The sequence below is a fragment of the Colobus angolensis genome, unplaced genomic scaffold (genome assembly GCF_000951035.1).
Source record: "Colobus angolensis palliatus isolate OR3802 unplaced genomic scaffold, Cang.pa_1.0 Scaffold79, whole genome shotgun sequence".
In the NCBI taxonomy this organism is placed as follows: Eukaryota; Metazoa; Chordata; class Mammalia; order Primates; family Cercopithecidae; genus Colobus; species Colobus angolensis.
This window is the reverse complement of record NW_012121709.1, coordinates 6,114,592-6,129,967: the sequence shown is the minus strand read 5'-3', so window position 1 is coordinate 6,129,967 and position 15,376 is coordinate 6,114,592. Positions and strand designations below refer to the sequence as shown.

At 41.3% G+C, this 15,376-nt stretch overlaps 1 protein-coding gene across 1 annotated transcript in view; it reads left to right on the top strand.

Annotated features, from left to right (window-relative positions):
• KSR2 (kinase suppressor of ras 2) overlaps window positions 1–15,376 on the top strand; it is a 509,446-nt gene that overhangs the window by 153,520 nt on the left and 340,550 nt on the right. The window lies entirely within an intron of this gene.

The following is a 15,376-nucleotide window of genomic DNA, read 5'->3' as shown; positions in this document are numbered from 1 at the left end:
CTACCCATCCATCCATCTATCCATTCTTTCGTCTGTTCATCCATCCAACTAATATATAGACACTGAGCCCCTTCTATGTCACAGGCACTTTGCTGAGTGCTGGAGATTTAGAAATGATGAGCAAAGCTCCTGCCTTTGTGGACTGAACCATCTAACAAGGGAGACAGGCAATAAACCATTCAGCAGAAAAATGAGATGATTTGAAAATCTGACAAACACTGTGAAGAAAATAGTGAGGGAGCCATGTTAGCTAGCTAGGGTAGTTAGGGAAGGTCTTTCTGACAAAGTAACACTGAACTGTGATCTGAGGAATGCAAAGGAGAGAAGGGATGGCAGAAAGAGTGCTCAAGACAGAGGGAATTGGTTACATGAAGAAGGAAAGTATTTTTTGCTTGGAAAACTAACCAGAGTTCTCCATGGCTGGAACCACTACATTTATGCCCTGACCCATGCACCTATCCATCCCCACACACATTTACCCACCCATGCCCCCAACCATGCACCCCCTATCCATCCATCTGCATACCTACCAATCTTCCATGCACACACCCATCCACGCACCCACATATACAATCCATGCACCCATCTTATGTCCATCTGCGTACCCATAAGTCATCCACTGATAACCTAATATGTGTCAGGCACTTTGTTTTGTTTTGAGATGGAGTCTTGCTGTCACCTGGGCTGGACTGCAGTGGCGCAATGTTGGCTCACTACAGCCTCTGCCTCCTGGGTTCAAGCAATTCTCCTGCCTCAGTCTCCTGAGTAGCTGGGACTACAGGTACGCACTACCACGCCTGGCTAATTTTTTTTGTATTTTTAGTAGAGACAGGGTTTCACTATGTTGGCCAGGCTGGTCTCAAACTCCTGACCTCAAGTGATCCACCCACCTCAACCTCCCAAAGTGCTAGAATTACAACTATGAGCCACCGCTTCCAGCTTTGTCAGGCACTTTGTTTAAAATTCTTTTAAAATAATTTTTTATTGATGCATAATAGGTGTACCTAATTTCAGGGTACATGTGATAATTTAATACATTCATATAATTTGTAAAGATCAAATTAGTGTAGGAGTATCCATCACCTTAAATATTTGTCTTTTCTTTATGCTAGAAACATTTCAATTATTCTCTTCTTGCTGTTTTGAAATGTACAATAGATTCTTGTAGCCTATAGTGACACTACTGATTTATTGAATACTAGGTCTTATTTTTTCTATCAAACTGAATATTAGTACCCATTAATCAACTTGTCTTCATACCCCCTCCCCCTGCCCCTTCCTAGCCTCTGGAAACCACCAGTCTACTCTCTATCTGCATGAGACCCACTTTTTTTAGCTGCTTCATAGGAGTAAGAATATGTGATGTTTGTCTTTCTGTGCTTGGTCTATTTCACTGAACAAAATGACCTCCAGTTCCATCCATGTTGCTGCAGCTGACAGGATTTCTTTCCTTTTTGTGGCTGAATAATATTCCATTGTGTATATATACCACATTTTCTTTACCTATTCATCCATTGATGGGTACTTAGGTTGTGTCCGTATTTTGGCTACTGTGAATCATGTTGCAATGAACCTGGGGGTGCAGGCATCCCTCTGATATACTGACTTCCTTTCTTTTGGATGTATACCCAGCAGTGGAATTGCTAGATCAGATGGTGGTTTTATTTTTAATTTCTTGGGGAAACTCCACACTGTTCTCCAGAATGGTTGTCCTAATTATGTGTCAGGCACTTTGGATATCAAGGTGAATCAGAGAGACATCTCTCTTCTCTTACTTGATCTCCTATCAGTATGTGCAAGGAGACCACTGACCACTTCTTCCTTTTGGAAATGATATATTCTCTTGGTTTCTAAGAAAGCACACTCTCCTGGTCTTCCTCCTACCTCTTTGTCCTCTCATTAGATGTATCACCTGCATCTTAAACTTAGCATCATGCCTAAAACTGAAATGCTCCTCTTTTCCCTACAGCGGCCCTTCCACCTGATGTTTTTTTCTTCTTAGTAAATGGTAGCACTATCTCTCTAGATGTTTAAGTTGGAAACCTGGGAGCCTCCTGATTCCAGCCCAACCCTCGCTTCTCAAATGCTATATGTACTCAGCTCACATTCATTTCGTCTTCAAATTGTATCTCAAACCTGCCTATTTCTCATGACTACCACCCCAGGCTTTTGCCTGGATGACTGCAGCAGCTTCCTGTCTGGCCTCCTTGCATCCATTCTTGCTCCCCTTCAATGTCTTCTGGACTTGGAACCAGATTCATCTCTTAAAATCCCAAAGCAAATCATGTGACTCTTGCTGGAGACCCTCCATCTACAAGACCCAGTCTACTCCTTCCTACCCCGGCAGCCACGTTTCCTGCTATTTTCTGTCTTACTCCACACCCTTCAGCCACACTTTTTTTTTTTTTTTTTTGAGTTCTTGAATGCCATTCTCACTTCAGGACTTTGCATATATTGTAGCCTCTGTCTGGAACATTCTTTTCTTTTTCCTTAGCTGATTCTGATTGGACTTTCATATTCTGGCTTAAATGTGTTTTTCTTTGGAAAGCCTTCCTGTCCCCTGGTCCAAAATAGCACTTCTCTGTTTTCTCTTGGGATAACCCTTTTCCTTTTCTTGGTAGTACATGTCCCAGTTTTTAATCACACACAGATGGTCCCTGACTGTCAACTTAGGATTTTTCTACTTTAGGATGGTGTGAAGGCAATACACATTTAGGAGACAAAGTCCTTGAAATTGTGAATTTTGATCTTTTCCCAGGCTAGCAATATGCAGTACGGTACTACTGTCTCATGATCCTGAGCCAAATCATTTAACACAAACTCCACTTTATAGTCAAGTGTTGAATATCTCATGTAGTTTAGGGATTACTGTACTGAAAGTGTTCTGAGCACATTTAAGGTAGGCTAGGCTGCGCGATGATGTTTGGTAGGTCGGCTGTATTAAATGCACTTTTAACTTAGGGTATTTTCAACTTATGATTTGTTTATCTGGACATAATCCCTTTGTAAGTTGAGGAGCGTCTGTATTTATTTGTGTGTTTATTTAACATCTGTGTCATAATGTTACAGGAAAGCGGTCTGGGTCCAGACCCCAAGAGAGGGTTCATGCATCTTGTGCAAGAAGGAATTCAGGGCAAGTCCATAGAGTAAAGTGAAAGCAAGTTTATTAAGAAAGTAGAGAAATAAAAGAGTGGCTGCTCCATAAACAGAGCAACCCCAAGGGCCGCTGGTTGCCCGTTTTTTTGGTAATTTCTTGATGATATGCTAAACAAGGGGTGGGTTATTCATGCCTCCCCTTTTTAGATCATATAGGGTAACTTTCTGACGTAGTCATGGCATTTGTAAACTGTCATGGCGCTGGTGGGAGTGTAGCAGTGAGGATGACCAGAGGTCACTCTCGTCGCCATCTTGGTTTCGGTGAGTTTTAGCTGGCATCTTTACTGCAAACTGTTTTATCAGGAAGGTCTTATGACCCGTATTTTGTGCCGACCTCCCATCCCATCTTGTGACTTAGAATGCCTAACTGGGAATGCAGCCCAGTAGGTTTCAGCCTCATTTTACCCAGCTTCTGTTCAAGATGGAGTTGCTCTAGTTCAAATGCCTCTGACAATAATACTTCAGACTCCTTGAGACCAAAGACCATATTCTTTTGTTCACCGCTGTGTCCCTATTGTCTCTCCCAGAGCCTGGCTTCCAATTAATATTTGTTAAAATAAAATGAAATGTTATCAGGCAGCTTAGATCTTATAAAAATATTGTATGTCCACATAAAAAGTACAGTTGGCCTTTGAACAACAGAGGGGTTAGGAACACCAACTCCTCACACATTGAAAATCCACATAGAACGTTTGATTTCCCCCAAAACTTTACTAATATCCTACCATTGACTGGAAGCCTTACGGATAATATGAAGTCAGTTAACACATAATATATATGTTATGAATGTATGTATTCCCATAATGAGGTAGAGAAAAGAAACTATTATTAAGAAAATCATAAGGAAGAGAGAATATATTTACTGTTCGTTGAGTGGAAGTGGATCATCATAAAGGTCTTCATCCTCATGCTCAGTAGGTTGAAGAGGAGGAGGAAGAGGAGGGGTTGGTTTAGCCATCTCAGTGGTGGCAGTGTCAGAAGAAAATCCACATATAAGTAGACCCATGCAGTTAAAGTCTGTATTGTTCTAGGATCAACTGTGTACTAGGTGGGAAGTTCTATTAAAAATAATTTAGACAATAATAGTATCTAACATGGATTAATCATTCTATGCCATAGTATCTAACATAGAGTAATCATTCTATCATTATGCTAAGTGTCTTATAGGCATTATCTCATTTAATCTTCCCAACAGCATTTTGAACTAGGTGCTACGACTATGTCTATTTTACAGGTGCAGAAACTGAGGCACAGAGAGGCTGTCATTTGCCCAGAGTCTCACAGAGAAGGAGTGACAGAGGATCTGAACCTAGACCTGTCTGGTTCTCAAGTTTTTGCCCCTTAACCTTGAGTCTTCAGGGCTTTAATGTAAGAAAACCTCAGGAACAGAGACTCAGTAACATGGCTCTTCCAGAGGTCTTGCCTGAGAACTTGAAAGTTCTCTTGCTTTGAGACAGGGAGTAGAGCAGATGGACCACATGTAGGCTTCTAATACTGGTGTGTTTTGAAAGGTCCTGAATTGCTGGTAGCACCTGGATTTTTTTTTTTTTTTTTTTTTCCCACACTGACTCGGACTGCTGCCAGGTTTTGTTGCATATTTGAGGTCATTGTAAGTCAGTGAACCTCTGGGTTGTCAGGCAAGGAGGGAGGTTCTTTGGTGTTGGGTGATGTTGGGTGGTGTTGGGTTGGAAGATGACCTCGACATCTGCCCGAAGTCTCCCTATTTCTTCCTTTTCCTCCTTCCCCAGGGTCTGGATCCAGAGCCTGGTTTTCAAATTGCAAGATAACGATCTGATTTAGTGATTTATCTGATTAGGCTTAAATGTATTTATTACATGCTTAAACATATTCCAGTGAGCTCTGAAAACGAACCGCAGGTCTGTCCTGGGCTGAATTTCCGGGACCCACTGGAGCAAGTTCAAGAAAACCATAATCTACTTAGAGGAAAACAGAACCAGACCCTAATCCGATCAGCATCTGCGTTAGGCAGAACATCCCCCACCTCCTGTCGATAACCTCGGTGCCCCCAAACCTTTATCTGGAGTTTAGAATAGATCGCAGGGGGCAGTCGTCAGGGGGTCCAAAGTCACCTCGACTTCAGTGCTCCTTTGGTTTCTCCCGCTCATAGAACTGGGTAGAGGGGAACCCTTAGCAGTCTTCTAGTTATTTTTTTAAAGTAATATTTCTTTCTCTTTTTGATATTAAAATCATTTTTGTTTGGGAAAATTTTGAAAAATGAAGAAATACATAAAAAAAAGAAAACCAAGTCACCCATAATGTTGCTCATATTCGCATTTTCCGGTGAGTCTTTTCAATATTTAAAAATGCTTTCAAAATTCCCAAGCGAAGGGATTACATTTTAATTATAATACCTTTCAGGCTTTTTTCCTATGCATTTTTAATAAAACAGAAATGGTATAAAATTATATTGATTATCTTATGCCCTTTTTCCTTCTCTTCTTTTTTTTTGGAGGGCCATGTCATTAATTTTTGAAAATATCACGCTTAATAGCTACACCCTGTTTTCTTCCTGTGAACAGGGGAATTTGCATAAGTATTGGGTTTTGGTTATATTATGGTTTTTGGTTTTTCTTTTTGCTATTGTTTTTTGAGCGAGTGATTATTTTTGCTATTATTGACACTGCTGCTCTGAATACTTTCGTATTACCTATTCTCATTCCACTTCTTTTGAACGTGAGATATTTTTTGACAGCTTAACTGAGATATAATCAACATTTAATAAACTGCCCAGATTTATAGTATGCAATCTGATGAGCTTTGACATATGTAGATACCCAGGAAACCATCACCATAAATCAAAAGAGTGAACATGGCTTTTACCCCCACCATGCCCTCCAGCATCCTTGTTCTGTGTGTTGGGATAACCTCACCAGGTCTAGGAGGCTCTCAGTAACCCTGCATCCCTATGAGGTGCCTAGGACACCCTCTAGGGCATGCCCCTCACTTAGAAGATGCCGTAGTAGATGTTTGCTGGATGAAAGAATGCAACTTAAACTCTGCTGGGTATGTAGATACCTACCTGGTGTACACCTGCAGTGACGGGGAACTTACTCCCAAATAACTCAGTCCCCTTCCACAGCTAGCTTGTTCTGGGTGGTCAGTCCTTCACTGAGCTCAAACTGGACTTATTTCCTTGAGGCTGATGCTACATATTTTGGCCACAGTGAAGGAGTAGTACAGACCTAGCCCCTGATCTCATGGAGCTCATGGTTTCTTGGTGGGGATGGACATTGAACAACTAATGATGTAAATCATGACTGAACACCAGGGTGAGCAATGCTCTGGAAAAAAGGGGTGTAAGAGCTATAAGAACTTGTGATGGGGAGCTGGTGTTTTGGGGGCTGCCCTGGTCAGCAAAGCCTCCATATCATGCTTCATGATAGCCTTTTATGCATCTTTGTGATTTTCTCTTCCCTGGTGTAAACAGTTTCAGTTGCTTTGGCCATGTCTCCTTTGGGCAGGATTTTCAGATTCTTCATCTCCCACCTGCTCTTTTGTCATCCTTGCACCTGCAACTGGGGAACACTAAGATCCCCATCTCCAAGGACATTTGCCTAATCATGCAGCCAATGACAGCAGGCGTTCCTCCTCCTCCAGCCACAGAATGTTTTCAGCAGGATCAAAGGCTGGTTTAAAAATGACAATAACCACAATGAAAACACCACCACCTATGAACATTTATGACATGCTTCTCAGGTGGCACGCCCTGCACTAAGCACTTGCCATGGGCTCATTCACTGCATTCTCCCTGCCATAATATGAACTCAAACCTCTGAGCCAACCTTTTACCCATAGGCTGTGCTGTGAGTTGTTTGTGTCTCTTAGCTCCCTTCTTTCTCATAGCAACCTTGCCAGGGAGCCATTTTTATTCTTCTCACTTTACAGATGAGGAAGTTGAGGCAGAGAGAGGTTAAGCAATGCGCCCTGGGCCACACAATGTGCCCTAGGCCACACAAACCCTCAGAGTCCTTGGTTGCAGCCTCCGAGCACATACTGTTTCTGCTGTGGTTCCCATTTCCCAGGTGAGGGGATTAAGGATCCGTGATCAGTGGGGCAGGAAATCTTCCCAGGGCCAAATGGTGACATTAGGATTTGGCCGTAGCAGTGTAACCCCAGAGATTGCCCTTTGATCCCTATTCTACTCTCTACCTCTGATTTGGGGGATGTATTGGACAAACCATTGGAACTTTTCTTTTCTTTTCTTTTCTTTTTTTTTTTTTTTTTGAGACAGAGTCTCGCTCTGTTACCCAGACTGGAGTGGAGTGGTGTGATCTTGGCTCACTGCAACCTCTGCCTCCTGGGTTCAAGTAATTCTCCTGCCTCAGTCTCCCAAGTAACTGGGATTATAGGCACACCCCACCATGCCTGGCTAATTTTTGTATTTTTAGTGGAGACAGGGTTTCACTCTGTTGGCCCAGCTTGTCTTGAACTCCTGACCTCAAGTGATCCACCTGCCTCAGCCTTCCAAAGAGCTGGGATTACAGGTGTGAGCCACTGTGCCCAGCCTGGAACATCTTGAAGAAGGGATTTGGATGGGGGAGATCCCAGCCGCTGTGGGGAAAAGGAATCTCTCTTTATCCATTGTCATAGCCTCCTGAGGTCTAATTCAGGTCTTGTGTATAGCATGTTTTAAATCAATATTGGCACACAAATATGGGGCCAGGGGTTAGGGGCCATTAATAGCAAGAGTTAATATTACATTATTAGTATATATAAAAATAATATTATAAGGTAATATTATCATAAGGTCAGATCCTGGAGTGGGGTCCTTTCTTTAAGGAGGGGTGAGCTGGCTGTGAGAAGGTAACTTGCTATCAGCCGAAATGTGTGATCTAGAGTAAGTGTCCTGCCAGCCTTTTCCTTTTCTCTCTATTTCTTGAGTCATTAATTAGAGCCATCTAATTTCCCGTGCTGTTTTTACTTGGGAACATCGGTGTTGGGGGGTGATTGAGAGAGAGAGAGAGAACAAATCATTATCTCTTATGACACACTCAAAGTCTAATGAAGTTTTGCTAGAATGGTTTTGAAATTCAGATGCAAATAGACAGTAGGTCTTAAGGGACTGCTCTTTGTCAGCAAACTTTATTTTCCGGAGGAAGAGAGACTTTCACGGAAAGGCTGTAACAGTCCTTAAATGGCTTATTGAAACTTTTTCATGAATAAGAGTTGAGGTTGGTTGAAAACTGAGTTCTGGGATTTCTGGAAAGATTTGGCAAAAGGACATTCCCGTCCCCTGGCCTGGTCATTGCAAACAGAAATGCAGCCATCCAGCTGTTCATCTTTCCATCGACTTCTTTGGAAAGCCAAATGGAAAGAAGAAGCCAATGGAAAGATGAACAGCCAGAAGGATGTGCTGCCTTGTGTAATGGAATCACATGGGAATCCATCCAAACAGTCCTGGGTTGGAATTTCAGCTCTTTGCCACTTATGAGCTAATCAACTATGGGCAGACCCACTTTACTTCTGGAAGCCTTGTTGCCTTATCTGAAAAATGGGGGTGATGATTGTTCTTTGCCACGGGATGGTGGTGTGAGTTAACCAAAATAATGCCCTGCCTTCTCGTAAACACTTAGTGGTGGCAGCTGTTACCCTGGGTCAGATTCTGTGCTGTGCTCTGAGGATCCAAGGATGACCATGCCTTTAAGGATGACACAGGTTTCTAGAGGAAAGTGATGTGGAAATTAATTAGTATGATGAAGAGTTGTACCTGCTATGGTCCAGGGTCTGTGCCCTCAGCCATCATGGCCTTCCTGGGGTTCTATGATGACTAAAAAAAGACAAAGCCAGGTCACAGACACTTGTAAAATATTATTGCAACAAACCACTCCAAACTTTGTGGTGGTAAACAGTAACCTTTTTCCTATGCTATGGAATCTGTGGATCAGCAGTTGGGACAGGACCACAGAGTGGATAGTTTGTCTCTGCGCCATAATAGCTGGGTGCTGCAGTCATCTAAAAGCTCACCCATTCACATGACTGGAGGTTGATGCTGGCTACTGGCTAAAACCTCAGCTGGGGCCGTCCGCAGAACTCCAGGTGGCTGCTTGGGCTTCCTCACAGCATGGTGGTTGGGCTCCAACAGTGTGTGATCCAACAGAACCTGGAGGAGGTGCATGGCATTTTTATAATTTAGCCTGGTAAGTCATATAATGTCATTCCCACCATTCTTTATTGGTTGAAGGAGACACAAACTCCTGCCCAAGATCAAGGGGTGGCCTTCCCTGACTTCTTGGTTTACAATTGCAACCTTGCCCTCTTCTCACCTCCCCAATACACACACACACACACACACACACACACACACACAGCACACACACACACACACACTCATACACTTTCTTCTTTTTTTTTTTTTGAGATGGAGTTTTGCTCTGTTGTCCAGGCTGGAATGAAGTGGCACCATCTTGGCTCACTGCAACCTCCGCCTCCTGGGTTCAAACAATTCTCCTGCCTTAGCCTCCCAAGTAGCTGGGATTACAGGCCCATGCCACCATGCCTGCCTAATTTTTATATTTTTAGTAGAGACAGGGTTTCACCATGTTGGCCAGGCTGGTCTTGATCTCCTGACTTTGTGATCTGCCTGCCTCAGCCTCCCAAAGTGCTGGGATTATAGGCATGAGCCACCGTGTCTGCCCCCCCTACACACTTTCTATACACCTTCCCACCATACTTTTTCATAGTACTTATTTTTTTCATATACTCTTTAGCATATATACTATTTACTTAATACTCACATTCTTGGTATAGAAACTCTGTGAAGATAATGATTTTGTCTATTTGATTTATTACTGTATCCTGAGCATCTTGCAAAATGCCTAGTACATAGTAGTACTTGGTAACATTAATGATAAATGAATATTTATAAATGTTCTATTATGTACACTGTAGAGTGCTATATACACTATTCTGCATGTTACTTTTTTTCTTGTACATGTATCATGGAGACTGTTCCATATCAAGACATATAGAGTGGTCTTGATCTTTTTCATGGCTTCCTAGTATTTAATTGTGTAATGATCCATAGTTTAACTGGTCTCCCATTGATGGGCATTGAGGTTGATTGCAGTCTTTTGTTGTTACAAACACAGCTTCAGCAATATCTTTTAATGCATGATTTCACCTGTGTGAAATATAGAATTGTAATTGCTGGGTCAAAGGGCTTGTGTGTTTTGCATTTGGATGGTCTTGCCAGACTGACCTTTGTGGTCTAAGAGTGCTCTTTCCCAAGCTTTCAATGAGCCTTTCTGTTATTATGAGTAAGGTTAAGAATGTTCATATATTTAAGAGCCATCTGTATTTCCCTTTCTGTGAGCCCTTTGGCCATACCCATTGATCATTTTAGCACTGGATTGTTTGTCTTTTTATTGATTTGTAAGAATTCTTTACTTATTAGGATATTGGCCTTCTACTGTGACATGAGTAGCAAATATTTTTCCTCCTATAGATACTTATTCAACTGATCTGAGCTAGAGCCTGGAAATCTGTATCTTAAACATGTGCTTGAGTGATTCAAGTACAGATGGTTCAGGACCCACACTTTGAGGGATCCTGCTAAAACTAGGGATCCTGCTGTGGTTAGCACAAGGCACCAAGGTAGAGTTCACTCTTCATGCCCCCTAGATGCCTCCTGAGTGCTCTCTGAATGGAGCCTCTGTGGAGGAATGCGGTTTTGCTGGAACATTGTGGGGAGATGAGATCTCCAAAGGGAACTTCTTTTTACCTGGTTGGAAATATTTTGAGGTACCCATTGTGCAGTTTATTTAATCTCTGCCCTTTGTCAGGGGTCTTGGTGTTTGGGAGGGGTTGTCACAGTGAAAGTGGCAGAGCCCCCCACCCCTTTTATCCTGATGGCAAGATGATTGACCACCACATCTCCCACCCCCATCCTCCCATGCTCCAGGCTCTTATTGATTTATTTTTAATTGACATATAATAATTGTAGATATTTATGGGATTTTGACATATACAATGTATAGTGATCAGGTTAGGGTAATTAGCATATTCGTCATCTCAAACATTTCTCATTTCTTATTCTTGAGAACATTCAATATCTCTTCTAGCTATTTATTATTAACGGTATATACTATTGTTAACTATAGTCATCCCACAATGGTATGGAACGCTAGAACTTATTCCTCCCATCTGGCTATAATTTTGTTTCTTTTAATAAATCTCTCCCTTTATTTACCACTCTTCCCCCTACCTTTCCCAGCCTGATATCCTCTCTTCTACTTTTTAGTTCTATGAGATCATCTATTTTGCTTTCACCTATAAATGAGAACATGTAGTGTTTGTTCTTGGCTTATTTCACTTAATATGATGTCCTTCAGTTCTATCATATTGCCACAGATGGCAGGATTTCATTGATTTGGGGCTAAATAGTATTCTGTTGGGTATATATACCACATTTTCTTTATCCATTCATCTCTTGTTGGACACTTGGGTCAATCCATACCTTGGCTATTGTGAATAGTGCTACGATAAACATGAGAGTGTAGATATCTCTTTGATAAGCTGATTTCTTTTCCTTTGGATAAATGCTCAGTAGTGGGATTGCTGGATCATATGGTAGTTCTATGTGTTGTTTTTAAAGGAACTTCCATACTGTTCTCCATAGTGACTGTACTAGTTTACATTCCCACCAACAATGTATGAGTTCCTTTTCCTCTGCATTTGTTATTTTTTGTCTTTTTGATGGTAGCCATTCTAAATGGTGTGAGATGATATCTTATTGTGGTTTTAATTTGTATTTCCCTGATGATTAGTGGTGCTGAGCATTTCTTCATATACCTGTTGGCCATATGTATGTCCTCTTTTGAGCAATGTCTGTTTAAGTCTTTTGCCCATTTTTAATCAGATTATTATTATTTTTTGCTAATAAGTTGTTTGAGTTTCTTAAATATTCTCGTTATTAGTCCCATGTAAGATAATTGGCAAATATTTTCTGCCATTCCTTAGGTTGTCTCTTTAATTTGTTGATTGATTCTTATGCTGTGTAGAAGCTTTTTAGTTTGATATAATCCCATTTGTCTATTTTTTTTTTTTTTGCTTTTGTTGCCCATACTTTTGAGGACTTATTCACAAAATCCCCTCCCAGACCAATGTTCTGAAGCATTTTGCCTATGTTTTCTTCTAGTAGTTTTAAGTTTGAAGTCTTACATTTAGATCCCTAATCCATTTTGAGTTGATTTTCATATTCAGTGAGAGATGGGGGTCTGGTTTCATTCTTTTGCATGTGGCTATCCAGTTTTCCCAGTACCGTTTATTGAAGAGACTGCCCTTTCCCCATTGAATGTTTCTGATACCTTTGTCAAAATCTGTTGTCCATAGATATGTGGATTAATTTCTGGGTTCTCTATTGTGTCCCACTGGCTTATGTGTCTGATGTCTGTTTTTATGCCAGTACCATGCAGTTTTGGTTATTGTACCTTTGGAGTATATTTTGAAGTCTGGTCTTGGTGTGTGTGATGCCTCCAGCTTTGTTCTTTTTGCTCAGGATTTTTTTTTTTTTTTTTTTTGTGCTATCTGGGGTCTTTTGTGGTTCCACATAGATTTTAGGATTTTTTTTTTTATTTATGTGAGAAGAATGTTATTGGTATTTTAATAGAGATTGCATTGAATATTTAGATCACTTTGGGTACTGTGGACATTTTAACAATATTAATTTTTCCATTCTATGAACATGGGATATCTTTCCATTTTTCTCATGTCTTCTTCAGTTTCTCTCATCAGGGTTTTATAGCTTTCCTTGTAGAGAGGACTCTTCTTAGCTAGTAAATGATGATGCTGGGAAACAGAGAGTACAGGACTATTTACTATCTGAAATTCATTATAATAAATTCAAGAGGAGCTGAAGGTGTCACTTGAAATGAATTGGACTTGGCTCTCCTGTGTGCTCAACTGTCTAGATCACCTCTCTAATAGAAATATAAATCAAGCCACAAATAGTTTAACATTTTTCTAGTAGCTACATTAAAAAAGTAAAAAAGAAACCAGTGACATTCATTTTAACAGTATGGTTTTTTTAGCCCAGTATATCCAAAATAGAATCATTGCAACATGACATCAATATAAAATATTTTTACGGAGATATTTTATGTTCTTTTATTTTGTGTTAAGTCTTAGAAATCTGTGTGTATTTTATACTTACAGCCCATCTCCATTTGGTTAGACACATTTCAAGTGCCCAGTAGCCCTATGTGTCTAGAGACTACCCTATTGGACAGGGCAGCTGTAGAGCTCTCAAAGGCAGATAGTTGGTGAAAATGAATGCCAACAAGAATCTTCTCACATTGGGACCTTATTTTTTTCCAAGAAAAGTCCTGCCTGCTCCTTGAGCCCAAGCTCAGTGGTCTAACCCCCAGCAGAGACTGTCCCTTGGCATTCTCAGCTGGCCTGCTGAAGGAGGCAAGAATAACCACACTTTCTTCTAAGCTCAGGCAGCAGGTGGGTTGTGAACTTCTAAGTGCTGCCTGGGAGTTGCCTCGGGTCCCTGCAGAACCTCCAAAACATCTCCTTTTCTAAGCAGGTGAATCTAAGTAGAACTTGACCAAATTTAGAGCGGTCCTCTCTATAGCTATCAATCCTTAGCTAATTGTAGTGACAACATTAGTAACTAGTATTATCTTTTACTGACCTCCTCAGTAAGCTCCAGGCTTACCAGAGTCCCGGTAAATTCTGTCACATACCTTATCTCACTAATTTCTTACAATTACTCTGTGATGTGGGTACTTCTAATTGCCCCATTTTATGGAGGGGAAGTGGAGGCAGAGAGAGGTTAATCTGCTAAGTTCTGTCTTAATGGGAAGCAGTTCTTCTCAAACTTGAGTGTGCATCAGAATCTCCTAGAGGGCTGGTGAAAACACAGATCACTCGGCTTCATGCCCGGAATTTCTGACTCCATAGGTCTGGGGCGGGGCCTGGGAATCTGCATTCATAGCAAATCCCCATGTGTTGCTGATGCTGCTGGACAGGGGGCCACACTTTGAGAAGCACTGAACTAAAGTTATTCCTTCCCCCAAATTGTATCCCTTCTAGTGTGGTTGAAGGAACTAGAGATAGTTTCCTGAAGCAGAAGCAGGGAGGGGTATAGTCACGTCCCATTGTCACCTGTGAGAAGTGCTCTGTGGGGCAGAGGAGGCTGTATTGTGTGTGTGTAGAGGACAGAGCAGGGCCAGGAGGGCAGTAGTCACCCTGACCATAGTTTGGGCTTCATTAAAGCAAGAACTTTCTATTTGCCAGGCCTGCCCTCCAAGTACAGGACTTCTGAAGCACCTGTCACCAAAGGGTTTCATCTGAGACCCAGGCATTGGTTGGGAAGCAACCAGTTGATGGGTCTTTTGATGCAATTGATGAAGACTCATCAATTTATCAAGTTTGAGCCTCTGTGAAAGATATCACAGCACATTTTAATTTCAATTTAACTTAATTTTATTTCATTCCACAGGCATCATTCTCATGTCTTCATTTATTTTTAGCTTTGTTTTTATAAGCTCATTAACTTTACTCATCTCTCTTCATTTCTATTTTCCCTTTTCTAAAAGCAACCAAAAATAATACCACCACCACCCCCAAAACAAAACAAAACAAAGACAAGCTGGAGGTCTGGGGCGGTTAAACAGTTTAACCGTCTTCATATTGCAGCAGCTGTCTTTCATTTCTTCTGCACATTAGCTTGGAATGTTAGGATGAGGACTAAGAAACGATAATTTAATTGCCAGTTGGATATCACCTTTAAAATTGAGAAAGGGCTGGATGTGGTAGCTCATGCCTGTAATCCCAGCTCTTTGGGAAGCCAAGGCGGGAGGATCCCTTGAGCCCAGGGGTGTGAGACCAGCCTCGGCAACATAGTGAGACCCCATCTCTACAAGAAATTAAAATAATTAGTTGGGCATGATGATGCCTGCCTGTAAGTCCCAGTTACTCTGGAGGCTGAGGTGGGAAGATTGCTTGACCTTGGGAAGTCAAGGCTACCATGAGCCTATGTTGGTGCCACAGCACTCTAGCCTGGGTGACAGAGTGAGACCCTGTCTCAAAAATAAATAAATAAAATAAAATTGAGAGAGGATTTATTTTCGTATTAAAGTGTCAGTTGATGGAGATACTGTAAAGTGCAGATTAATACAGTGATAGTTCCTGAATTTTGTCAGTTCTTTGTTTTTTGTTTTTTTTTTTTTTTTTTTTTTTTTTTGTGCTATCT